This window comes from Haematobia irritans, unplaced genomic scaffold (assembly GCF_050003625.1).
Source record: "Haematobia irritans isolate KBUSLIRL unplaced genomic scaffold, ASM5000362v1 scaffold_175, whole genome shotgun sequence".
Classification (NCBI taxonomy): Eukaryota; Metazoa; Arthropoda; class Insecta; order Diptera; family Muscidae; genus Haematobia; species Haematobia irritans.
The window spans coordinates 1-27,180 of NW_027445770.1; positions in this window are offsets into that span (position 1 = coordinate 1).

The following is a 27,180-nucleotide window of genomic DNA, read 5'->3' on the forward strand; positions in this document are numbered from 1 at the left end:
TAACTGAATGAAAAAATTATATCAAGTACGATTTTTATTAAGTCAAATACAAAAATAATTGGTTGAATGGAAAACTGGAAAAAATATCCAAATTCCCCGATAATTGAATTTACAACACATCAATTACTATGTTCAATTGGACCAAGTGTAAAAGTTATTGATTTAATTATAATGCGTAATTGCCAGACAAAACTGATTATGACGTTGCTAAGTAACGAAAAATAAATAAATACAAACAATAAAATATCATTTATTGTTATTATTAGGAAACTTTCTAAGTACATGGTCGCGCAAATAAAAATTGCTATCGGTATCGCGATTCCAAATGTTTAAATATTAATAACGTATCATATTTTATTTTTATCGTAGGTAAGTATGTTATATACTTTTATCTAAATCCGAAGTGAAGAACTCTCTCTCTCTCTCTCAAGCACATTCACGAAATACTCATGTATCTTTTCGCAAATACGACTAAAGATTCACAATAATTTTTCGTGACTTCGACTATTAGTCGGCATCACGACGAATGTTTCACAGCACGAACTTTTTAGAATGGAAAGTTAATATAATATATTTAGTGTATATTTCGTATATTCGTAAAAAGTTGTTCGTAAAATTTACAAAATTCGTTGGAAACTTTAATAAAATTAGTAAATGAATTCTTTCGTTGTATAAACTTACACACATCTTGAATTGGGCCATTCAAAAACTTGCGAAAATGCTTTGATATATTCACTCTTTATATTTTGTTTTTACATTTAGGATATGTACGCGTCAAACTGGCCTATGAATGGATAAAAGACCACTGCCAAAACTATGTGGCTTAGAGGAAAATGTGTTTAGTTTGAAAACCGGAAGTTCGTGCTTCAATTCTTCCCAGAATTCTTCAACAGAAGGTAAAATTATATAAAATTTTTTAAAATCTTTTTAAAATTTTGAAATGAATAGAGGCTTCTACATTGATTGCATTACAGAAGAGCAAGACGACGAATCTCATATAGAAATGAGATTTGGGAAGCCCAATTCCAACAGGTGGTACATATAATTCAAAAACTGTTTATTCTTTGTGAGTGAGCCTGTTAATTATGTCATTTATAAGGAATATTCTGTATTTTTTCCAAACATGTACTCTGCCATATTTTCAGTTATATATATTTTTAACATTTTTTACAATAAAAACGATAAAACCTCTTTTCAGAGTGTATTTTTATAATTTTCTTAAACCAATATCTATATATATAAAATTCAATCTATGTTTGTTTATTTGTTTGTTTGTTTGTTTGTTTGTATGTTCCGAGTTGGCTCCGAAACGGCTGAACCGATTTACTTGAAACTTTCAGAGATCGTAAAGGGCGTTCATGTGGTGAAAATAGGGTACCTCATTTTTTGACACCTGGTCGCGGAGGGGGACCTCCCCTTCGTCGGACTTTTTGAAAATTGGACCAAAGTTGACCGATTTGCTTGAAATTTTCATTGAAGATTGGGGTTGGCATCTAGACAAAGATCCGCTACTTTTTATTTCGACATTTGGAGGCGGAAATAAAACAAAGGGGAGGCCCCCCCCTTTGTTCGACTTTTTTTTAAAGTACAGTGAAAAAAATAAAATTCTTTAAATTATCTGAGATTTACAGAGAAGATGTGGTAAGGTTATGGAATTAATATGGGGTACCCGATGATTTCATATATGGATGGGGAGGGGGACCTCCCCCTTGCCCTACTTTTTGAAACTCGGAACAAAATTATGCGATTTGCTTGAAATTTTCATTGAATGTTGGGGTTGGCATCTAGATAAAAATCCGCTACATTATTTTTCGATATTTGGTCGGGGAGGGGGACCACCCCTTTGCCGGTATTTTTTGTTTGAAAGAACAAACAAAACTAAACTCCCCCGACTGAAATTTTACGGAAAAAATGGGTTATGAAATTTATATCAGGTTCTTAATTTTTTAATAAAAATAAAAGGGCATAGGGAGACATCCGCTTCTCTTAAGTACATACAGAGAAAAAATTAAACTTTTACCGAGTTACTTGAAATTTACAGAGGACTAGGGAGAGGTTACGATATTAATAGCTGATACCTGATTTTGTGATATTTGGACGGAGGAGAGGCTGCCCTTTTAGGCTTATAATTTGCTTGACATTTTCTGGGACGTTTACAAAAGATACGCTACATCACTTTTCGATATTTAGTCGGGGAGGAGGTCCTCCTCTAAAACTGCAAAAAAAACAACAATTCTTAAGTTTTCTTGAAATTTACATAGGCAGTGGGGGAAGTTTATGAACGAAGAGGCAATCTTCCTTGCCCCACACTTGAAGGAAAGTTTCAAGAATTTCAGGGAAGGTTAGGGGTGCTATTCACTACGGTGTTTGTCGATATTGTATCGGGGAAAGTGACGTCCCTTTAAAACAATAGAGCAAAACGTAAAAATCGCCGATCTACTTGAAATTTACAGGGAACGTGGGAGGAGGTGATTAAATTTATACATGATTTTTAAATTAGTATATGATTTTTCGATATCTGGTTGGGGATTGAAATAAACTTTGTCGATTTACTTCGATAGAATTTATAGGGACCATTGAGTCGTTGCGAAATTAATATAGGGTACGTGATAGTCCGATATCAGGTTGGAGTGGAGCGAAGGTGGGGAGAGGGTTCCCTTTTGTCCGTTTTTTTTCTTCTTAAATAGAAAGTAGAGGGTTGTCCGTAAATGGGAACTCGGCACATAATTTGATGATTTTTGCACAGGCTTCTGCCAGACTTCTTTTTAGCAAAGAACTTAAATTTATATGAAATTGGCAGCCAACGTAGAGGGTGCATCATTTTCCAACATTTTAGCAAATGTTAATGTGGTAAAATTTTTTACTACTTTTGCTTTTTCCGATTTATTGGATGGGAAACAGTAATTCTTTGTATGTTATAATATAGTGCTTAATTATACTGTGGAACAGGGTATTATAAGTTAGTGCATATGTTTTTAACACCCAGAAGGAGACGAGATAGACACATGGTGTCTTTGGCAATAATGCTAAGGGTGGGTCCCTGAGTCGATATAACCATGTCCGTCTGTCTGTGAACATATTTTTGTGATCAAAGTCTAGGTCGCAATTTAAGTCCAATCGCTTTCAAATTTGTCACATGTTCCTAATTTGGGTCAGAATAGAACCCTATTGATTTTGGAAGAAATCGGTTCAGATTTAGATATAGCTCTCATATATATCTTTCGCCCGATATGGACTAATATGGTTCTAATAGCCAGAGTTTTGGCCCAAGTTGGTTGAAATTTTGCACAGGGAGTAGATTTAGCATTGTAGCTATGCGTGTCAAATTCGATTGAAATCGGTTCAGATTTATATATAGCTCCCATATATAGCTTTCGCCCGATTTACTTTCATTTGCCCACAGAGGCCAAGTTTTTGCTCCGATTTAGTTGAAATTTTGCACAGGGAGTAGAATTAACATTATAGCTATGCGTGTCAAATTCGATTGAAATCGGTTCAGATTTATATATAGCTCCCATATATAGCTTTCGCCCGATTTACTTTCATTTGCCCACAGAGACCAATTTTTTGCTCCGATTTAGTTGAAATTTTGCACAGGGAGTATAATTAGCATTGTAGCTATACGTGCGAAATTTGGTTGAAATCGGTTCAGATTTAGATATAGCTCCCATTATAGCTTTCGCCCGATTTACACTCATATGACCACAGAGGCCAATTCTTAACTCCGATTTAGTTGAAATTTTGCACAGGGAGTAGAATTATCATTGTAGCTATACGTGCCAAATTTGGTTGAAATCGGTTCAGATTTAGATATATCTCCCATATATATAGCTTTCGCCCTGTTTACACTCATATGACCACAGAGGCCACTTTTTAACTCCGATTTAGTTGAAATTTTGCACAGGGAGTAGAATTAGCATTGTAGCTATGCGTGCCAAATTTGGTTGACATCGGTTCAGATTTAGATTTAGCTCCCATATATATGTTTTTCTGATTTCGACCAAGATTTTCCTTGTAAAATTGCCACTGCTTAGTCGAAAAGTTGTAAAAATGACTCTAATTTTCCTAAACTTCTAATACATATATATCGAGCGATAAATCAAAGTTTCCTTAAAATTGCTTCAGATTTAAATGTTTCCCATATTTTTTTACTAACATTGCGTTCCACCCTAGTGCATTAGGCGCCTTAAATTTTGAGTCTATAGATTTTGTAGAAGTCTATCAAATTCTATCCAGATCGAGTGATATTTTAATGTATGTATTTGGGACAAACCTTTATATATAGCCCCCAACACATTTGACGGATGTGATATGGTATCGAAAATTTAGATCTACAAAGTGGTGCAGGGTATAATATAGTCGGCCCCGCCCGACTTTAGACTTTCCTTACTTGTTTTCAGATATGTTGAGGAGAAGGATACCTTTCCTTGACAAACCACACTTAAAATTCACAAGAAATATAGAAGAATGTCCAACTACTTGAATACAGAACATTATTAAACAAATTTGGAGGAAAGGGTACACCCACTCCCGCCGTATTTGTACCTATAAACGAAAAATCAAGTAGTCCGATTTGTTTAAAAGAATTCAAATCTTTTCGAATTTGTTTTCAGCACGAAGGATATAGTTGACTAAGTTAACGCAAAATGTTCCTCCAAATACGCTTCGGAAGGCGCAGCGAAGCGGGCCGGGTTACGCTAGTAGCTTATAACATATAGTACAAAGATTATATTGATTACCATATATAAACACAATTACGATAGTAATTGTAAAGGTTACAAAATTTTATAAACATTGTACTCAGTTCAATTCCCACTGTAATTGAAAAACTTTATATATTTTAAATACCAATATATTTGGATTGAGTACTGAATCATTTGGAAATTTTGACAAATTCCAATTACCTTTAACACAATTCATCTCAAATATCCCTTCATTTGAAAATAATTTTACGACAACCTTACAATTTGGGTAATTGGATTTATGATTTTCGTAATAAGATGAAAATCAAATACAAAAATAATTGAAATCACAATTTTTGTATTTAATTCAAGTATTCACTTTTTTCTGTGTAGTGTATAGTAATTACATTTAATGAATTTCACGCTTCAAGAAATTTTAACATTTCCATAGCTTTAAAAAAAAATCAATTTCGTTTCTTCGACGGTATTATTAAATTTCACACAAACTATGAGAACTTTCTTAAGGTCACATTGTTCTTCATATGCCATGTCTTTCTCATCAACATTGATGAAATGTTTAAGAAAAACTATGAATAAATTTACAAAATCACAATGGCATGGAAATACACAGTACACTCAAATGCAGTTGAAATTGTGACCATGTATATCATAAGCAGTTACGCATCGGTTGTTTGGTATGATTGTGAAAGGCCATTGAGATATAATGTCCTTTAACGCATGTCGAAATGAAACAACAAAAAATCAGAAACATGTTGTTCGACATTTCATATCACAAAGGAAAGTTTCAAATTAACACAATTTGTTTTCCATTTTCTCGTTCATGATGAATGATTGAAAGAGAAAACAAGTATATACAGTCGTAGGTTTGACCAGGCCGACTCTTATGTACCCTCCACAAAGGATTGCGTAGAAAGTTCTACTAAAGAATTACTTGGGCTGTCTTCTTAACATTGTCATAGCTCATATGGATGCTGATTAAATACCTACACGGACGAAAAAATTTTTTTTCATATGTTTGGGTGTTTGGAACTCAATCTTTTTAACTAATTATTTTGAAGTGCAAGCATACAATGTTCATAAACTAGTATAACATGTTTGGGACATATATGCTAATATAATCTTATGTACCCTCCACCATGAATTGCGTAGAAACTTCTACGCAATTATGAACTTGATATGGACCAATTTTTGTGTGATTGGGGGATCGATTATATATAACTATAGACCGATATGGACCTACTTAGGCATGGTTGTTAACGGCCATATACTAGCACAATGTACCAAATTTCAACTCGGATGAAATTTGCTTCTCCAAGAGGCTCCAAAACCAAATCTCGGGATCGGTTTATATGGGGGCTATATATAATTATGGACTGATATGGACCACTTTTGGCATGGTTGATAAATATCATATACTACGACCACGTACCAAATTTCAACCAGATCGGATGAATTTTGCTTCTCCAAAAGGCACAGGAGGTCAAATCTGGGGATCGGTTTATATGGGGGCTATATATAATTATGGACCGATGCGGACCAATTTTTGCGTGGTCATTAGAGACCATATACTAACACCATATACCAAATTTCAGCCGGATCGGATGAAATTTGGTATATATAATTATGGACCGATGTGGACTAATTTTTGCATGGTTGTTAGAGACCATATACCAACACCAGTACCAAAATTCAGCCGGATAGGATGAAATTTGCTTCTCTTAGAGGATTCGCAAGCCAAATTTGGGGGTCCGTTTATATGGGGGCTATACGTAAAAATGGACCGATATGGCCCATTTGCAATACCAACCGACCTACAAATAACAACTACATGTGCCAAGTTTCAAGTCGATAGCTTGTTTCGTTCGGAAGTTAGCGTGATTTCAAGAGACGGACGGACGGACATGCTCAGATCGACTCAGAATTTCACTACGACCCAGAATGTATATACTTTATGGGGTCTTAGAGCAATATTTCGATGTGTTACAAACGGAATGACAAAGTTAATATACCCCCATCCTATGGTGGAGGGTTTAAAAAGAAATAGCCTATAAACATCACGGTTAGTAGAAAGCACGTACTGACATCGTGTACCAAACTTCAACCGGATCGGAAAAGCGGAAAATCAAATCAAAACAAGTAAGGAAAGTCTAAAGTCGGGCGGGGCCGACTATATTATACCCTTCACCACTATGTATATCAATATTTTTGATACCATCTTAACACCTTCAAATTTGTTAGGAACTATATAAAGGTTTATATTCCCATATACAAATATTTAAATATGAACCGATTTGGACAAAATGTTCACAAAATGTCTGGACTTAAAATTTAAATTGGTTGGTGACCGGGATGGACTACAATGTTAGTAAAAAGAAATATTGGAAATATTTAAATTGCATAAAATTTCTCAAATTTGCATTTATGATTTATACACGCAAAGAAAAAAAAACGTTTGGAAAACGTGTACCGAAAACGTTTTTCTTTTGTTAGAGTTTTTTGAATTGCTTCGAAAATTTTAAACTTTTATCACCAAAAAAATTCGTTTGTTACAAAATTTTTATTTTTTCAATAAAAAAAGCTATTTTTGAAATAACAACACAGTCCATTTCGTTTATATCAAACACTGTTCTTTTCTGACTTTAGGTCTTTAATAAGACACATTTTACAGTTCAAAATTTAATATAGTACAATGTAATGTTGAACATTTTTTCGGAATATTCCGAATATATCTGGAATATATGTAAAAAAAAACAAAAGCAAAAAAAAAAACTTTGGCCGAAGCAGGGATCGAACCCACGACCCTTGGCATGAGAGTCGGACGTAGCTACCACTGCTCCACGGTGCCAAACTAACTGTTTGTTTCTGTTAAATAAACTTTGTTTATTCGGTTCGTGGGCGCCGCAAGCTATGCTATATAAATATAACTTAAATGGATATTTATCTATTGATGACCATAACAGGTACATAGCTCAGTGGTTAGTGTGTTGGCTTACAATGTGCATGGTCCGCGGTTCGATTCTCCGTCCAGGCGAAAGGTAAAAAAAATTTTAAAAAATTATAAAATCGTATAATTTCTTCTACATTGTTGGTATTACAGGAAAAGGTGTTAAGAACTAAAAATCCTCGTGGATGTGAGAAAGATGTGAGGGACAATGCAATTAGCAAGAAAATAATGTTTTTTTTGAGCTAGTCTTTATGAAATTGTTTTTACATCCTAGAAAAGAATAAACGTTTATCACAAAAAGTATATACTTTTCTTCCAAATACACTTCCTTACAGCGAAAAGCAAATGAGAAACGAACTTTGTTTGTCTAAAATTTCGTTTGGGAGGAAAGAATTATTTTTTTGCGTGTAGGTCAATACATATTAATTAGATTATAGGTAAATTTGAATCAATTTTGCGAGTTTTCGACATAACAATGACGATCTTAAAAGGAACATGGCCATATTTTCTAAAATCGGAAGACATATATATGGGGGCTTTGTCTAATTCTGAGCCGATTTTGTTAAAATTTGGCACACTTTGCTAACATTTTAATTCTACCCTCAGTGCAAAACTTCAAAATTTTCAAAATGAAACTTTGGTCTCCGTGGTCATATGAATATGGGAGTTATATCTAAATCTGAACCGATTTAGTCCTAATCTCTGTGCACAACTTCAAGTACTTCGAAGTGAAATTTTGACATCTGGGGCCATATAAGTGCGTATCGGACGAAATATGTATATGGCAGCTATATCCAAATCTGAACCGATTTCAACTAAATTTGGCATGCATAGTAAAAATGTTATTTCCATTTCCTGTGCACAATTTTAAGTAAATCGGAGCCACCGTGTGCAGTGGTTAGCATGCCCGCCTTGCATATACAAGGTCGTGGGTTCGATTCCTGCTTCGACCGAACACCAAAAAGTTTTTCAGAGGTGGATTATCCCACCTCAGTAATGCTGGTGACATTTCTGAGGATTTCAAAGCTTCTCTAAGTGGTTTCACTGCAATGTGGAACGCCGCTCGGACTGGGCTATAAAAAGGAGGTCCCTTGTCATTGAGCTAAACATGGAATCGAGCAGCACTCAGTGATAAGAGAGAAGTTCACCAATGTGGTATCACAATGGACTGAATAGTCTAAATGAGCCTTATACATCGGGCTGCCACCTAACCTAACCTAAATCGGAGGAAATTTTTGATCTACGGTATTCATATCTGTAAATCTAACGACAGATATATATGGGAGCTATATCTAAATCTGAAACGATTTCAACCAAATTCGGTATGCGTATTTATAATGTTACTTCTACTCCATGTGAAAAATTTTACGTAAATCGGGGTAAAACTTTAGCCTCTGGGGCCATAGGAGTTTAAATCTGAAGCTATATCTAAATCTGAACCGATTTCAACCAAATTCGGTACGCATATTTATAATATTAGTTCTACTCCCTGCGCCAAATTTCACGTAACTCGGAACAAAAGTTTTGCCTCTGAGGTCATAGGAGTGTAAATCGGGCGAAAGCTATATATGAAAGCTATATCTGAATCTGAACCGATTTGACTGATATTTTGCAAAATTTACGAGACTCACAAAATATCGATTGTACGAAATTGAACAAGATAAGTTGATAAATACGTAATTTATGACCAGATCGGTTTTAAATATATATGGCAGCTATATCTAAATCTGAACCGATTTTTCCAAAATCAAAAGGGATCGCCTTTGAACCAAAATCAATAGGTATCGTCTTTGAGCCGACCCTATGCCAAATTTGAGGACGATCGGACGTAAACAGCGAGTTGGACTTTGCACACAAAAATACATCAACAGACAGACAGACAAACGGACATCGCTAAATCGACTCAAAAAATTATTATACCCTGTACCACAGTAGCGTTGAAGGGTATAAAAATAATGTATGGTCCCGTATCTCGCGAATTGTGTCAGATATTTGCACACACTCGCAACCTATTTTGTAAGGTTATACAAGTTCTTTCCAACAGAGAAAATTCGCATCGCAGCTGCTAAAACAACATATTATACACCCGAGGTGACCAAATTTCCACGCCTACAGGTCAGCACGAGAACCACGAACATCCAAGCTTAGAGGAAACCACCTCAGCTTTCGCACAAAGAATTATGTTCATATCTTTATCCGTTCAAAAGTTGCGGAATTATTTCCAAAAAACTATTTGGAACCACTGTGGACGGTCGGCCATTACTAGATCGACTCAAAATTTCACCTCGATACGAATACATATACTTTTTGTAGTTCAATATTTTTATGTGTCACAAACAGAATGACAAAGTCAATATACCCCCCATACTTTGGTGGAGGGTATAACAATTCGCTTTCATTAATACTAAGAAACATTTGGAAATTTTAAAGCTATAGAGTATCTGCTCTGGCAAAGAGGAAGGATAATTTCAGTTTTAAATAGAACTCCATTGACTGCCTTAAGACCATATTCGTGCAAGATATTCTGAGTTAAATTCGAAACGATGGCCCATACTCTTACTAATTGAAAGGACAGGTCGATTCATTTCAATTGCTGAGTGGATAGCATTTATCAATCAAAATTTCATATAAATCCCTCGTAGCATGATTTAATTTTCGTAGAGATAAAAATTGTTGTTACAACTTTTTTATATGGGCAAAAAATGTTAAGGTTTTGTTTATAGTTTAAAAATTCTTTACTTATTTACAAATCTCAAAAAGAAACACTGCGTTATATCACGTTGCCTATGGTGCTAGATAAACAGGGGCTCCAATCGTCTTTTTATACCCCAAACCACATATTGGTTAAGGTATAATAACTTTGATATGCAAAACAACATGTCTACCAGAAATAATGATCAGTCTATATTTTTGTTGTTCGCAGAATTCCAATCGTAATTATTAACAGATTTTGATGAAATTTGGTACACGGAAAGAAGGAATATGATCACCTCAAACAGGTTTCAAGAGCAAAATGTTATTTTTGTATGGTGACCATGTAACATGTTTGTCACTAAAATGTTATTTTGTCGTCAAATATAACCTGCTTGCCGAAATCTGATACATGATATCCGAGAAAATAACATGGTTGCGAAAACCATGTTACATGGTCACCACCCAAAAATAACATTTTGCTCTTAAAACATGTTTGAGGTGATCATATTCCTTCTCTGGGTGTATGTTGTATTTTTCGACATACTGACGAACGATACTGAATTTGGATGAAATCGGATCAAATTTTGATATAGCCCCCATATATTATTTATTAACCGATCATAGCCAAATTTGGCACAAAATAATCTTCCATAGTCTCAACGAAACCAGCAAAAAGTCATCAAAATCGGTTCATGTGTAGATTTAGCTCCCGCGTTTATTTATTGCCCCATTTTACCAATTTTGGCAATAATACCCTTATTTTATAACCGATCTTACCCAACGTTGGTTCAATATAATATTCTATAGTCTCAACAAAATCTGCAAAATATTATACAAATCGGTTCAGATTTAGATATAGCTCCCATATATATATATATATATATATATATATATATATATATATATATATATATATATATATATATATATATATATATATATATATATATATATATATATATATATATATATATATATATATATATATATATATATATATGTATCGTCCAATTTTCCGAAATTATGTCATAACTCTATTTTTACCATAGACCCTCATTTTGTATTAAATGATCGTATTCAAATTTAGTACATGGTAAGCTTATGTTTTACCAACCAAACCTGCAAAATATGTTTGGTGATAGTATGTAATGTTGGTGATAGTTCTGAGTGTTTCAAAGCTTTGGAAATTTGGCACGCGTGTTTGAGCCGAAAACGACCCAGTGCCAAATTTGAAGACGATCCGACTAAAATTGCAAGATGGACTTTGCACAAAAAAGCACATCAACAGACAGACACAAGAACATCGCTAAAACGACTATGAATTTAATTCTAAGACGACCGGTATACCATAAGATGGGTCTATGACCGTTCCTTCTGAGCGTTAGATACAAATGGACAAACTTATTATACCATTTACCACAGTAGTGGTGAAGAGTATAAATAGTAATAAGTGCCTACAACATAATACATAATATTCTCAATGGGCCGAAAATCAATATTTATATCCTAAACCACATAGTGGTCAGGGTATAATAAGTTTGATCTGCCAAAAAATATGCCTACCATAAATATTGATTTTAGACCCCATAAAATATATACCGATCGACTCAGAATCACCTCCTGAGTCGATCTAGCGCTTGGTGTGCGTCCGTCCGTCCGTCTGTCCATGTATTTGTTGTTCACAGGATTCCGGTCGCAATTATTAACCGATTTTCATGAAATTTGGATTTTGATGAAATCGGTTCAGATTGAGATATAACTCCCATATATATGTATAGCCCCATTTTCCCAAATTTGGCCATAGAACTCTTATTTATTAACCGATCTATAGTACTAACGGTATATGCAAAATTTCATGGAAATCGGTTCAGGTGTGTTGTGATAATACTTGTTAATATTATACTTGTTTATCAACTTATATTTATAACTAGGTAGGCTATGCAAATTACATTTATAATTTTATATTTTAAGTATATAGACATTGAAATAAAACTTCAGTTGTAAAATAGAACTCTTTGTGTTTAGAACATGGTGTCAGGTGTGTACTTGAAAAAATAATCGAAATACATACAATTAAAAGAAAAAAGAAAACTAAATGGCGACTGGAAAAGACAAATCAAACAGAAGCAGTGAAATAATGGAAAAGCAAATATTCTCTTTTGCTGCAAGCATACCAGCGTTTAATATGCAAAATGGAAACATGGCTTTAGAATGGCGTAATTGGAGCAAAGCATTCAAAATTTTTTTAATTGCAACTAATTTGGAGCAGCAAAATGACCAACGGAAGGTTGCTATACTTTTGCACCATATGGGGCCAGATGCCTTAGAAGTATTCAATTCTTTCAACTTGGATCTGGAAGCTGTGAAATTTGAAGAACTTTGGAATAAATTTCAAGCCTATTTTACACCCAAAACCAATCTTGCAATGGAGCGACATAACTTCTTTACGAAAAAACAAGACGAAGATCAAACCATTAATCAATATGCAACCGTTTTGCAGAATTTAAGTATGACATGTGAGTTCGGTGACCTGCGGGAAGATTTGGTTAAAGATATATTTATATGTGGATTATCTCGAAATTTCAAACAAGTCAAGGAACGACTTTTAAGCGAAGGAAATATAACATGGAAAAGGCATTGCAAATAGCAAAGAGCATTGAACGGGCTAGAGAGGATGTAGCAGAAATCTCTGAAAATCCGGAGTCTATGGTGTCTGCTTTAAGAAATAGCAAGTCCCCCCCAATCGTCAAATGAAACCTTCTCAAGAAAAATGTAGTAAGTGTGGACAAAAATCACATAAACAAATGTCCTGCTGAAGGAGCAGTTTGTTATTTATGCCAGAAGCCAAATCATTTTGCTAGGATGTGCCTTTCTAAAGAAAAATTTCGCAAAAACAAATTTGTAAAAAGTGTGAATCAAAACAACGCAGCAAAAGATGAAGAAGACAACGATTCTGAAGACCTATTTGTGGGGCTAGTGCATGCAGTGGACAAGAAAATCGAAATGAAAGAATGGAACATTGTCGTAGAGCTTAACGGAAAACCTATTCAATGTCAGGTGGATTCAGGTGCGCAAGCCAATCTTATGCCAGTTGGACTCTTGTGTAAGCTTAATATTAAGAAAGTATATAAGAATTTTAGAAATAGAATTGTTACGTTTAGTGGGGAACAATTGCCCGTAATTGGAAGGGTTTATGTACATCTAAAATTCGGACAATTTGAATGTCAAGAAGAGTTTTATGTCCTTGATATGGAATGTAACATTGTTCTAGGATTAAATTTGGCAGCCAAGATGGATTTGGCATATCATTTTTACGCGCTGTTTGCATAAGATTCCAGCGAGACTACAACGCTTCATGATGCGTCTCTTGGCTTATGATTTAGATGTTAGATATAAACCAGGAAAATTTCTTCATATTGCGGATACACTTTCGAGAGCTCCTTTAAAGGAAAATGCATTAATTGAGACTGACAGCGAAGTGAATCTACAAGGATGCTCGCAAGGAAAAAATTTTGCTGCAATGAAGAGGTGATCGCCGAAACTGAGGCCTATTTTGAGGCAAAACCGAAGGAGTACTACCAAAATGGTATCAAAAAATTGGAAGGTCGTTATAATCATTGTATCGCTCTTGAAGGGAACTATGTTGAATAATAAAAACGCGTGTTGACAAAAAAAATGTGTTTTTCTTTGTTAGACCGGGGACTTATCACCCAACCTGTTAGCTCCCATATATGTATCGCCCGATTTTGAAAAATTTGCCCCTAATAACTTTATAGTTCACCATAGAGGCCTCATTTCTTAATTGATCTTACTCAAATTTTGCACAAGGTAACCTTTTGTGTTATTAATCAAACCCGCAAAATATTATGCAAATTGGTTCAGATTTACATATAGCTTCCATATATATGCATCGCTCGATTTTCCCAAATTTGACCATAATACTTTTATTTATTAACCAATGTTACTCAAATTTCATCAAACTAGCCGATCGTATTTATACGTACTTGTAGCTCTTACATAAGAATATTGCTCGATTTTTACAAATTTGTATTTATTACCCACACTAATTGAACGATTTTCTCTTTTTTAATAATGGGCTCAATATTAGTGGCATACTAACTTACATATTAGTGGCATACTAACTTACATACTAAGTTACCACTCGTGCCAAAAAAAAATCTAACAAAATTTGAAGATTACCACAAATCTACCAAACAAAGATTTCTATAGAAATTTTTGTCAAAACTTTATTCCTGTAGAAAATGTTGTCAACATTTTATTTCTATAGAAAATTTTGTCAAAATTGTATTTCTATAGAAATTATTTTCAAAATATTATTTCTATAAACATTTTTCTCAAAAGTGTTATTTCTATGGAATTTGTTCTCAAAATTTTATTTCTATAGAAAAATTTCTCAAAAAAAAATTTTTTATAGAAAGTTTTTCCAAAATTGTATTTCTATAGAGATTTATCAAAAAAAAAAATACTATTTTTGGTAGAATTCTTCCAACTGTGGCAACCGTGGTGGTAATACAAATTAATTTTCTAGGTTATATACGTTGCATTTTCATGTAATAAAGTACTTAGAACCATTTTTGTTTTGTAAAATTTGTTTAAATTTAACGAATAATATTGTTGGGAAAATTGTTTGAGAATGTATTGGAAAGTAGGGAACTTTTTTGTCCTTGTAGGGTAAACCGAACATTTTCCCTGGCAAAATTGACGATGAGCTATAGTCAGATTGAGACAAAGCACCCATAAACATGTACACCTTAATTTCCTTAAATATTCAACTGCGGTTTACTTCCCAGATCTATATCAGTGTTACCCCACAAATGCTTATTATTACTAATTCAGCAAGTGTGGTTTAGGGTATGATATAGTCGGCCCAGGCCGACTTTCTACTTTAATTACTTGTTTTTGTATTCAGAATAAAACCTTCACAAGCTAAAATGTATGCCATAGTTACACCTCAAGTGAAAGAGCAGAAGATGGTCTTTGGGTGGCCGGCCTACAATAATTGTGGTCAAATTATTATTTTGTTATATCTCATAAACTATAGTAAATATATATGAAAAGTTGGGACCAGCTATACAACGACATTAAGCTAGTTCAGATTGAACCATAAATGACTGAGAAATAGCAATGAGATATAATGACCTATACGAGGATATTTCTCAAAATCTGGGTACTTCCGGGTCAACATTTTTACTTTGTTAGAATCAAAACACCGAACTACATAACATACTTAAAATTTAAGCGATTTGGTTAGGTGCCAGTAAATTGCAGTTGCTTCCATTTTTTTTTTTGTTTGACGTGCATGGCATTTGATTTCCACAAGACGGTGCAATATACTACGCAGCACGCGTAATGATGGAGTTATTGAGAGGTGAGTTCGGTGAACATATTATTTCACGTTCGTAACCAGTTAATTGGCCTATTAGATCGTACGATTTAAGGCCTGTATACTATTTTTTATGTTAAAGTGCATGCCCATTCAGACAAGCCCACTTCAACTGACACATTTGAAGACAAGTTTGAGGCATTTCATGTATTTTTCTGAATTTTTCTGAATTTTATTAATTTTCCTATGGCTCTTAAACAATCACCCTTTATTACTTTACAAATAAGCGTTCACATTCAGCGACAACACGAGTGATGACCATTAAAATGTTTTGTAGAGGACTAACGCTTGGCATAGGTAAGCCACATCAACCACTTGTTATGCATGCACAAAGCCACAGAAATACTAACGGACTGTCGAACAAACTCATACAACCAACTAAACACGATACATTTTGCCACAACCACACACAAAAATATGCCTTTAGACCACGACAAATGTTTGTAGACTCGTGCGTATCAGCAATTATTCAAACCTTCTATTTTGTATATATATGAGCGTGGAAATGTAACTATGTATAGCGATTTTCAGTCTGTTGGGTCAGAATTTCTTAAACGGTGTATTATGTAGATCTGACCAGTAAAAAAAGGCTTTCAAAAAAGTAGTTTGGATCCCCAACAGCGTTACCGTTGTGCGGGAAAAGGGAAATGCTTAAATGTAAAGCACCGTGGTGCCACGACCCGTCTTGCATACAAAAGCAAACAGTTTTTCAGCGGTGGATGCTGAGAGTTTCAAAACTTCTCACCGAAATGTGAACTTCAACTCCGCTATAAAAAGGAGCTACCTTTTCATTGAGCTAAACATAGAATTGGACAACATTCACCAAGCAAAAAAATAAATGGAAGTTGTTCCACAATCATTTCTTTTAAAGCGCATCCCAGAATCCCCTATCGATTTTTTTCACTTCCAATGCAGTCCTATATTTTAAGTGAAAATTTAAGTTTTGGGCACATAAATATTACAAAAAACAAAATATCAAAATCACTAAAAATATTAGAAAAATATAATTATAAATTAAACTTTCATCACCGCTGGGATTTGAACCTGCGCCGTTTGACTTTTTCACTTCCATTGAAGTTCTTTTGAGAAGGTATTCAAAATTACGAGAATTTTTAATTTTTCCGGTTAAAATTTAGCACGTGGTTTTAGTATATGGTCTCTAACAACCATGCAAATATAAATCGATCCCCAAATTTGATCTCCGGAACCTTTTGGAGGAGCAAAATTCATCCCCCTTGCCCGACTTATTGAAAATTGGAACAAAATTATCAGATTTGCTTGAAATTTTCAGGGAAGGTTGAAGAGGGCGTCAAGGCAAAGAACTGCTACTTAATTTTTCGGTATTTGGTCGTGGAGAGGGACCTCCACATTGTCCGATTTTTTTTTCAGGTACAGTGAAAAAAATTAAATTTGTCGACTTACTGAAATTTTACGGAGAACTTGGGGGAGATTATGAAATTTATATAGGTATATGATTTTTTAATATTTGGTCGGGGAAAAGTAAAAGGTTACAGGGAGACTTCATTTATCCTCAAGTACATACCGTGAAGCAATTAAACTTTTCCAATTTATTTGATTTTTTTTACGAACGGTCCCATCGCCCACTTTCCCGCCCCTTCCGTGAGGGCTTCGTCCCCATGAGGTAGAGACAGCGTGCACACCATGATCCGGTCCATGGCGGGGTGGAGGCAGAGCGATTTACAGAGGATATGGGGTAGGTTATATTATTATAATGGATATCTGAGTTTGCGTTATTCGGAAGGGAAGAGGGGCCTCCCCTTGCCCTGCTGTTTAAAAATTGGGCTTATAATTTGCTTGAGATTTTCTGGGACGTCTACACAATATACGCTATATCATTTTTCAATATTGGGGCGGGGGAGGAAACCTCTCCTACAACTGAACAAAAACTAGAATTCTCAAATTTACTTGATATTTACAAAGGCCGTAGGGGAAGGTTATGAAATCAATAGGGTGTACTTGATTTTTGGGTATTTGGACGGGAACCTTTTCCTTACCCCACACTATGAAACTTGAAGGAAAGTTTACAGGTTTTCTTGGAATTTTCAGAGAAAGTGACGCCCCTTTACAAGAAATAGAGCAAAATATAACCTTCTCCGATTTACTTGAAGTTGGGAAATGATTCAATTTTTACAGGGTACATGATTTTTATACCCACCACCATAGAATGGTGACGGGGGTATAATAGGTTTGTCATTCCGTTTGTAACACATCGAAATATCGATTTCCGACTATATAAAGTATATATATTCTTGATCAGGGAGAAATTCTAAGACGATATGCATGTCCGTCTGTCCATCTGTCATGTAACGCTACAGCCTTCAATAATAGCGCTATCGTCCTGAAATTTAGCACAGATTCGTCTTTTGTTTGCAGGCAGGTCAAGTTCGAAGATGGGCTATATCGGTCCAAGTTTTGATATAGTCCCCATATAAACCGACCTACCGATTTCGGGTCTTGGGCTTATAAAAACTGAAGTTTTTATCCAATTCGCCTGAAATTGGAAATCTAGAGGTATTTTAAGACCATAAAAAGTATACCGAAAATGGTACCTATCGGTCCATATTTTGGTGTAGCCCCCATATGAACCGATTTACCGATTTTGTTTCTTGGGCGTCTAGAAAGTGTATTTTCTATTCCAGGACCGTAAAGAGGTCCATGTTTTGATATAGCCCCCATATAGACCGATCTCCCGATTTTACTTCTTGGGCTTCTAGAATCCGTAGTTATAATCCAATTTACCTGAAAGCCGAACTTACTGCTGTATATACTTGTTCGATGTTTGGTTGGGGAAGGGGAATAGTGAAGTTGGGTAGTTTGTGAAATGAATATAGGGTACGTGAATATACGATAACTGCTCGGGGAGGAGCGAAGGAGGGGAGTTCCAGATTGCCCGATTTTTTGAAAATAGAATGTAGAGGATTGTCGATAAATGGGAACTAGGTACAAAATTTTATGATTTTTCCACAGGCTTCTTTCTGCCAGACTTTTTTAAGTAAAAAACTTAAATTTACATGAAATTGACAGGCAACGTAGGGGGTGCTTCATTTTCCGGTATATGTTTGATGAAGACATGCTCTCCGTATCCAACACTTTAGGAAATGTTAATATGGTCAATTTTTAAGTACTTTTACTTTTTCCGATTTATTGGACGGTATGTTGAGGAGAAGTATGCCTTCTCTTGAGAAACCACGCTAGAAATGCACAGGAAATGCAGAAGATTGTCCAACGATTTGAATACAGAACAATTAAAAAATAAAACAAGTATATACGGCCGTAAGTTCGGCCAGGCCGAAGCTTATGCACCCTCCACCATGGATTGCGTAGAAAGTTCTACTAAACACTGCCATCTACAATCGAACTACTTGAGTTGCGGTAACGCTTGCCGATGGTAAGATATCTTAAAACCTCCTAACACCGTCTTCTAAATTGTAAGTAAGTCAATACGTGGTATATATTAAATTAAACAAGTATATACAGCACTAAGTTCGGCCGGGCCGAATCTTAAATACCCACCACCATGAACCAAATATTAGGGTTTCCTTTGAAATTTCAGGAGGGCTTGAGGACACTTCCCGAAGATAAATTTAAAGATATCCCCTATGAGGACTATATCAGATTCTGGAGTTATAAGAACCATTTTTGTTTGAGTTTTAGAGGAATCATTAATATCTCTTGTAAGTGTGCAAGAAAATTATAAAATAACGTCTTGATTTGAAATCTTTAATCTGTAGAAGTAAAATCTGGAAATGTCAAGCAATTTTCATGATCAGTGCGCTTTCTACACCCTCAAGAAGTGAAGTCGGTCTATATGGAGGCATTACCAAATGGACCGATAAAAACTTAATCCGATACACGTTTTTGTGAGCCTAAAATACCAGAATATTTACAATTTCAGGCAAATCAGATAAAACCTACGGTTTCTAGAAACCCAAGGAGTTAAATCGTTCTTATGGGGGCTATACCAAAATATGGACCGATATTCACCGTTTTCGGCACACCTCTTTATGACCCGAAAATACCTATAGATTTCCAATTTCAGGCAAACTGGATAAAAACTTCGGATTCTAGAAGCCCAAGAAGTAAAATCGGGAAATCGGTCTATATGGGGGCTATACAAAAATATGGACTGATACTCACCATTTTTGGCACACCTCTTTATGGTCATAAAATACCTCTAGATTTCAAATTTCAGGCAAATCGGATAAAAGCTACCATTTCTATAAGCCCAAGACCCCCAAATCGGAAGGTCGGTTTATATGGGGACCATACCAAAACATGGACCGATACTCACAATTTTTGGCACACGTATTTGTGGTCCTACAATACCTCTAGATTTCCAATTTCAGGTAAATTGAATAAAAACTGCGGTTTCTATAAGACCAAGAAGTAAAATCGGGAGATCGGTCTATATGGGGGCTATACCAAAATATGGACCAATACTCACAATTTTTGGCACACGTATTTGTGGTCCTACAATACCTCTAGATTTCCAATTTCAGGTAAATTGAATAAAAACTGCGGTTTCTATAAGCCCAAGAAGTAAAATCGGTAGATCGGTCTATATATGGGGGCTATACCAAAATATGGACCGATACTCACAATTTTTGGCACACGTATTTGTGGTCCTACAATACCTCTAGATTTCCAATTTCAGGTAAATTGATTAAAAACTGCGGTTTCTATAAGCCCAAGAAGTAAAATCGGGAGATCGGTCTATATAGGGGCTATACCAAAACATGGACCGATACTCACCATTTTTGGCACACCTCTTTATGGTCGTAAAATACCTCTAGCCCATCTTCGAACTTAACCTGCCTGCAGACAAAAGACGAGTTTGTGCAAAATTTCAGCACGATTGCTTCATTATTGAAGACTGTAGCGTGATTACAACAGACAGACAGACAGACAGACAGACGGACAGACGGACATCGTTATATCGTCTTAGAATTTCTCCCTGATTAAGAATATATATACTTTATATAGTCGGAAATCGATATTTCGATGTGTTACAAACGGAATGACAAACTTATTATACCCCCGTCACCATTCTATGGTGGTGGGTATAAAAATACCGATTAAATACGTATATATGTTAATTCAGTTTGACAAAATTTTCTATAAAAATAAAATTTTGACAAAATTTTCTATAAAAATAAAATTTTGACAAAATTTTCTATAGAAATAAAATTTTAACAAAATTTTTTATAGAAATAAAATTTTAACAAAATTTTTTATAGAAATAAAATTTTTACAATATATTCTACAGAAATAAAATTTTGACAAAATTTACTGCAAAAGTAAAATTTTGACAAAATTTTCTATAGAAATTAAATTTTAGCAAAATTTTCTATAGAAAAAATATTTTGACAAAATTTACTGTAGATACAAAATTTTGACAAAACTTTCTATACCAATAAAATTTTAACAAAATTTTCTATAGAAATAAAATTTTTACAAAATTTTTTATAGAAATAAAATTTTTCATAGAAATAAAATGTTTACAAAATTTTCTATAGAAATAAAATTTTGACAAAATTTACTGTAGAAATAGAATTTTGACAAAATTTTTTATAGAATTGAAATTTTAACAAAATTTTGTATAGAAATAACATTTTAACAAAATTTTCTATAGAAATAAAATTTTAACAAAATTTTCTATAGAAATAAAATTTGGTAGATTATTTTTGGCTCGAGTGGCAACCATAATTATGAACGGATATGGACCAATTTTTGTGTGATTGGGATGTGCTATATATAACAATGAATGAATAGTCAAGTTAGTCTGAAACTTTATCGGGCTGCCACTTTAACCTAACCTAACTATAGGCCGATATGGACCAATTTTGGTATGGTTTTTCGCGGCCATATACTAACACCACGTTCCAAATTTGAAGCGGATCGGATGAATTTTGTTCCTCCAAGAGGCTCCGGAGGTCAAATCTGGAGAACGGTTTATATGGGGGCTGTATATAATTATGGGCCGATGTGGACTACTTCTGACATGGTTGTTAGAGACCATATACTAACACCACATTTGAACCGGATCGGATGAATTTTGCTCCTCCAAGAGGCTCCGGAGGTCAAATCTGGAAAACGGTATAAACCGATATGGACCATTTTTTGCATGGTTATTAGAAACCATATACTTACTCCATGTACCAATTTTCAGCCGGATCGGTTGAAATGTGCTTCTCTTAGAGGCTCCGCAAGCCAAAGCGGGGGATTGGTTTATATGGGGGCTATATATAATTATGGACCGATGTAAACCAATTTTTGAATGGATGTTAGAGACCATATACTAACACCATGTACCAAATTTCAACCGGATCGGATGAAATTTGCTTCTTTTTGAGGCTCCGCAAGCCAAATCTGGGGATCGGTTTATATGGGGGCTTTATATAATTATGGACCGATGTAGAGCAATTTTTGCATGGTTTTTAGAGACCATATACCAACACCATGTACCAAATTTCAGCCGGATCGGATGAAATTTGCTTCTCTTAGAGGCTCCGCAAGCCAAATCTGGGGATCGGTTTATATGGGGGCTATATATAACTATAGTTTGGGATAAGATGACGAAAATTAAATGATTTCAGTATAAAGTATAAGTAAGTATAATATTTTTTAGTATTTATGTTTTCTAGTTCGATCATCCTTTAATTAGATGCGCAACTGACATACAAAAACTTCCAAATACAACAACAGACGACTTGAGGGATACAGTGCCTGAATTACGACATGGAGCTGAATTGGGAGAAAAAGTTTGGATGGAGAAATTATTTGAGGGATGCAGTGCCTGAATTGCGACATGGAGCTGAATTGGGAGAAAATGATGAGGTTTTTGTATGTAACATATGTTATGTATTAAATGAAGTACGTAACAAAGATATTTTACGTGTATTTTATTAAACTAAATATTTTAAACCAATACCATTTAGGTTTATTTGGTAATACCGCACTGTTTATACATCAATACCTTTTTGGTATAAATAATAGTACCGCTTAGGTATTATTTTCAATACCATATTGGTACTTTCATAATACCGAATGGTACTTTCATGCTTTGCGTACCGCCTGTACCATTCGGTATTGATATTGTACCATACGGGGTTGGCTAACTATCAATAACGTACGGTATCGATTTGAGTCCGTATGGTAATACTTTTTCTATGGGTGTACAAGTAAGGATACTTTTATGACACAATTCTCTTTTAAATTTGGGTTTTGTGTACTTGGTTCTAGGAAGCAAAGTTTAATTTTTCGCTTTTTCAGCTTTTTTTCATATGCTATCAAAGTCCTTTAAAAACGAGTTAGCGACAACTATATTTTCCAAATGCGAACTCGAATTCCAGTATAAATTATGCTATGTTTCAAGTAAAAACGTCTTTAAAATAAGGTGTTGAAAAACATGTCCTATATTTGAATATTTTTTTGCTTCGTAGTCAAGATGCAAAAAGACAAAAAATTTAAAGACAATTTCATTAAATTTAAATATTTTTTCTGAGTTATTAAAGTCAAGTTGACCTTACTTCAAATATTTTTTCTTTCATGTTATGATACCCATTTTGAAGTGAAATCACGTAATTATAAGGACAATAGGACTTCATTGAAAAGTTTATCGACTTTTGGACAAGGAAAAACACTTTATATTAGAGAAATGCGTCTTCTATGCTAAGCAAAATTTGCATTCGTATTTTAAAGACATGAAATTTTTGACCTCACGACAATATTTTTTTCATTGTGAAGTACAATAGAAAATTCGATGTCCCAACCAAAAGGTATGCTAACATATTAATATAAATGTCCCAAATATTGTATACTATGTAATGATCATTATATGCTTATATTGTGTAAAGTTCAGTCTCAGACACATATTTGAGACCATTTTTTTTCCTTTAAATTTTATTCTATATCAGTCCCTATAAAATACTTAACATAGTTAAAGTAGCGAAAGTCAAATGTAACTCACTAGAAAACAACTTAATTATAAAAAAAAATCAAAGAAAAATATGTACCTTAAACTTTTCCCGATTTTGGAAATTCTATGTAAACCAAATGTGGCATTTACACATAACCAAACCACAATCGTTGCATTATCCTTTACCTTTACGCACGTCCTTCTATTTACATTGGTGTAAACGTGCACTTTTGTGTGGCTATGGTCATGTACGCTATGTATGTCAACAATGTAATAACAAGAGCCGTATAATTTTCTTACATACCCTCTGGAGTACTTGAACCCATGTAAAATGTGCACTCATACTTACTCTGCGACATGTCGGCTTGTGGTTTTGGAGTTAAGAGCTTTTCCTTTAATTCGATGCCACATGTTGGCTACTCAAACCGAAAGAATTACCATTGGATAATGTTAATGGGGTATTTATTTGTGGAAAATGTATGTGACATTTACAAACGTTTACAAATAGCTTACACCGCACAGAGACAACGACGTAACTGTCATTAGCAAGAGTGATGAAGAAGATTTTCATTTTAAAATAATTTCCATGATTTCTTCAAAACTATTGAATAGTACCTTAGCTTTGATCACCTTAAACACAACTGCGGTAGTCACAGCACGAACCAGAAACAAAATACCAATAGTCCCGCAATCAAATTCTGAGTCGATATATTCTAATGAGATGTAGACTGAAAAAAATATTGTTGTGAGGTCATTTCATGTCTTTAAAATACGAATGCCAAGTTTTCTTAGCATAGAAGACGCATTTCTCTAATATTGAGTTTTCTTCCTTGTCCAAAAGTCGATATACTTTTCAATGAAGTCCTATTGTCCTTATAATTAAGTGATTTCACTTAAAAATGGGTATTATAACATGAAAGAAAAAATGTTTGGGCTAAGGTCGACTTGACTTTAATAATTCAGAAAAATTATTTCAGTTTAATAAAATTGTCTTTCAATTTGTTGTCTTTTTGCATCTTGACTACAAAGCAAAAAATCGTTCAAATATAGGACATGTTTATCAACACTTTATTTTAAAGACGTTTTTTACTTGAAATACAGCATAACTACTACTGGAAGTCGAGTCTTAATTTGGAAAATAAAGATGTCGTTAACACGCTTTTAAAGGACTTTGGTACCCTATGTTATGAAGAACAAGTAAGTAAAGTCTAAAGTCGGGCGGGGCCGACTATATTATACCCTCCACCACTACACGCAAAAAAAATATTTTTTCCTCCCAAACGAAATTTTAGACAAACAAGGTTCGTTTCTCATTTGCTTTTCGTTGAAAGGAAGTGTATTTGGAAGAAAAACATATTTTTTTGTGATAAACGTTTATTCTTTTCCAGGATGTAAAAACAATTTCATAAAGACTAAATCAAAAAAAATTTTTTTCTGGCTAATTGCATTTTCCCTCACATCTTTCCCACTTCCACGAAGTTTTTTAGTTCTTAGCACCTTTTTCTGTAACACAAACAATGTAGAAGATATTATACGATTTTATAAATTTTAAATTTTTTTTTTACCTTTCGCCTGGACGGAGAATCGAACCGCGGACCATGCAATTTTTAAGCCAACACACTATCCACTGAGCCATGTAGCCATTATTGTCATCAATAGGCAATTACCCATATAACTAAGTTATATAGCATAGCTTGCGGCGCCCACGAGCCGATTAAACAAAGTTTATTTAACAGAAAAATACATTTAGTTGGGCACCGTGGAGCAGTGGTTGCTACGTCTGACTTGCATGCCAAGGGTCGTGGGTTCGATCCCTGCTTCGACCAAAGTTTTTTTTTTTTTTTGACATATATTCCAGATATGATCGGAAGATTCCGAAAAAATTTCAACATTACATTCTACTATATTAAATTTTTACTATGAACTGTAAAATGTGTCTTATTAAAGACCTAAATTTAGAAAAGAACAGTGTTTGATATAAACGAAATGGACTGTGTTGTTGGTTCAAAAATAACTTTTTTTACTGAAAAAATAAAAATTTTGTAACAAACGAATTTTTTTGGTGATAAAAGTGTATACTTTTCGAAGCAATTCAAAAAACTCGAACAAAAGAAAAACGTTTTCGGTACAAGTTTTCCAAACGTTTTTTTTCTTTGTGTGTATGTAGACCAACATTTGTGTATGTGTATGTAGACCAACTATTTCGAATTTGCTGGGAGCTATATAAAGATTTGCATTTCCAGATACAAATACTTATAATGGAGACAATTTTTTTTGTACTTCTACAAAATCTCTAGAATTAAAATTGAAATCGGTTAATACCCTGGGATGAAACACAATGTTAGTAAAAAAATATGGGACATATGAAGCGAGAGAAATTTTAATGCAATTGTACAAAAGAGCATTTTTTGATTTATCAGGCGATACATATGTATTCGAGATATAGGACAATTTTAGTAATATTTACAATTTTTGCTACTCATCAGTGGCGATTTTACAAGGATATTGGTTAGTTCTCACCAAGGGAATTTTGGCCAAATTTGTATAAACCGGAAAAACGAATATATGGAGGCTTTATCTAAATCTGAGCCAAATTAGATCAAACTTGACACACTTAAATATCATATTAAATATATTCTCTGTGGAAACTATCCAGTCGATTGGAGGAAAATCCCATTGGAAATGGGTTTAAAATATGAAAAAGTCTACCATATTTTCTCAACTCTGGTGTACGTATATATGGGAGCTATATGTAATCTGAACCGATTTTGACTAAATTTGAACTGCATAGTTAGAATAATAATTCTGCAATCTGTGCAAAATTTCACGTAAATGGGAGTATAACTTTGGCCCCCGTAGTCATATGAGTGTAAATCGGGCAAGTCAGGGCAAAAAACTGGCTTTTGAGGCAATATAATCCAATATATATATATATATATATATATATATATATATATATATATATATATATATATATATATATATATATATATATATATATATATATATATATATATATATATATATATATATATATATATATATATATATATATATATATATATATATATATATATATATATATATATATATATATATATATATATTTATATATATGAAATTTGCTTCTCTTAGAGGTTCCGCAAGCCAAATCGGGTGTCTATATGGGGACTACATATAATTATGAACGGATGTGGACCAATTTTTGTATGGTTGTTAGAGATCATATACCAACACCATGTACCAAATTTCAGGCAGATCGGATGAAATTAGCTTCTCTTAGAGGCTTCGCAAGCCAAATAGGGGAATCGGTTTATATGGGGGCTATATATGATTATGGACCGATGTGGACCACTTTTTGTACGGTTGTTAAAGACCATATACCAACACCATGTACCAAATTTCAGCCGGATCGGATGAAATTTGCTTCTCTTAGAGGATCGGCAAACCAAATTTGGGGGTCCGTTTATATGGGGCTATACGTAGAAGTGGATGG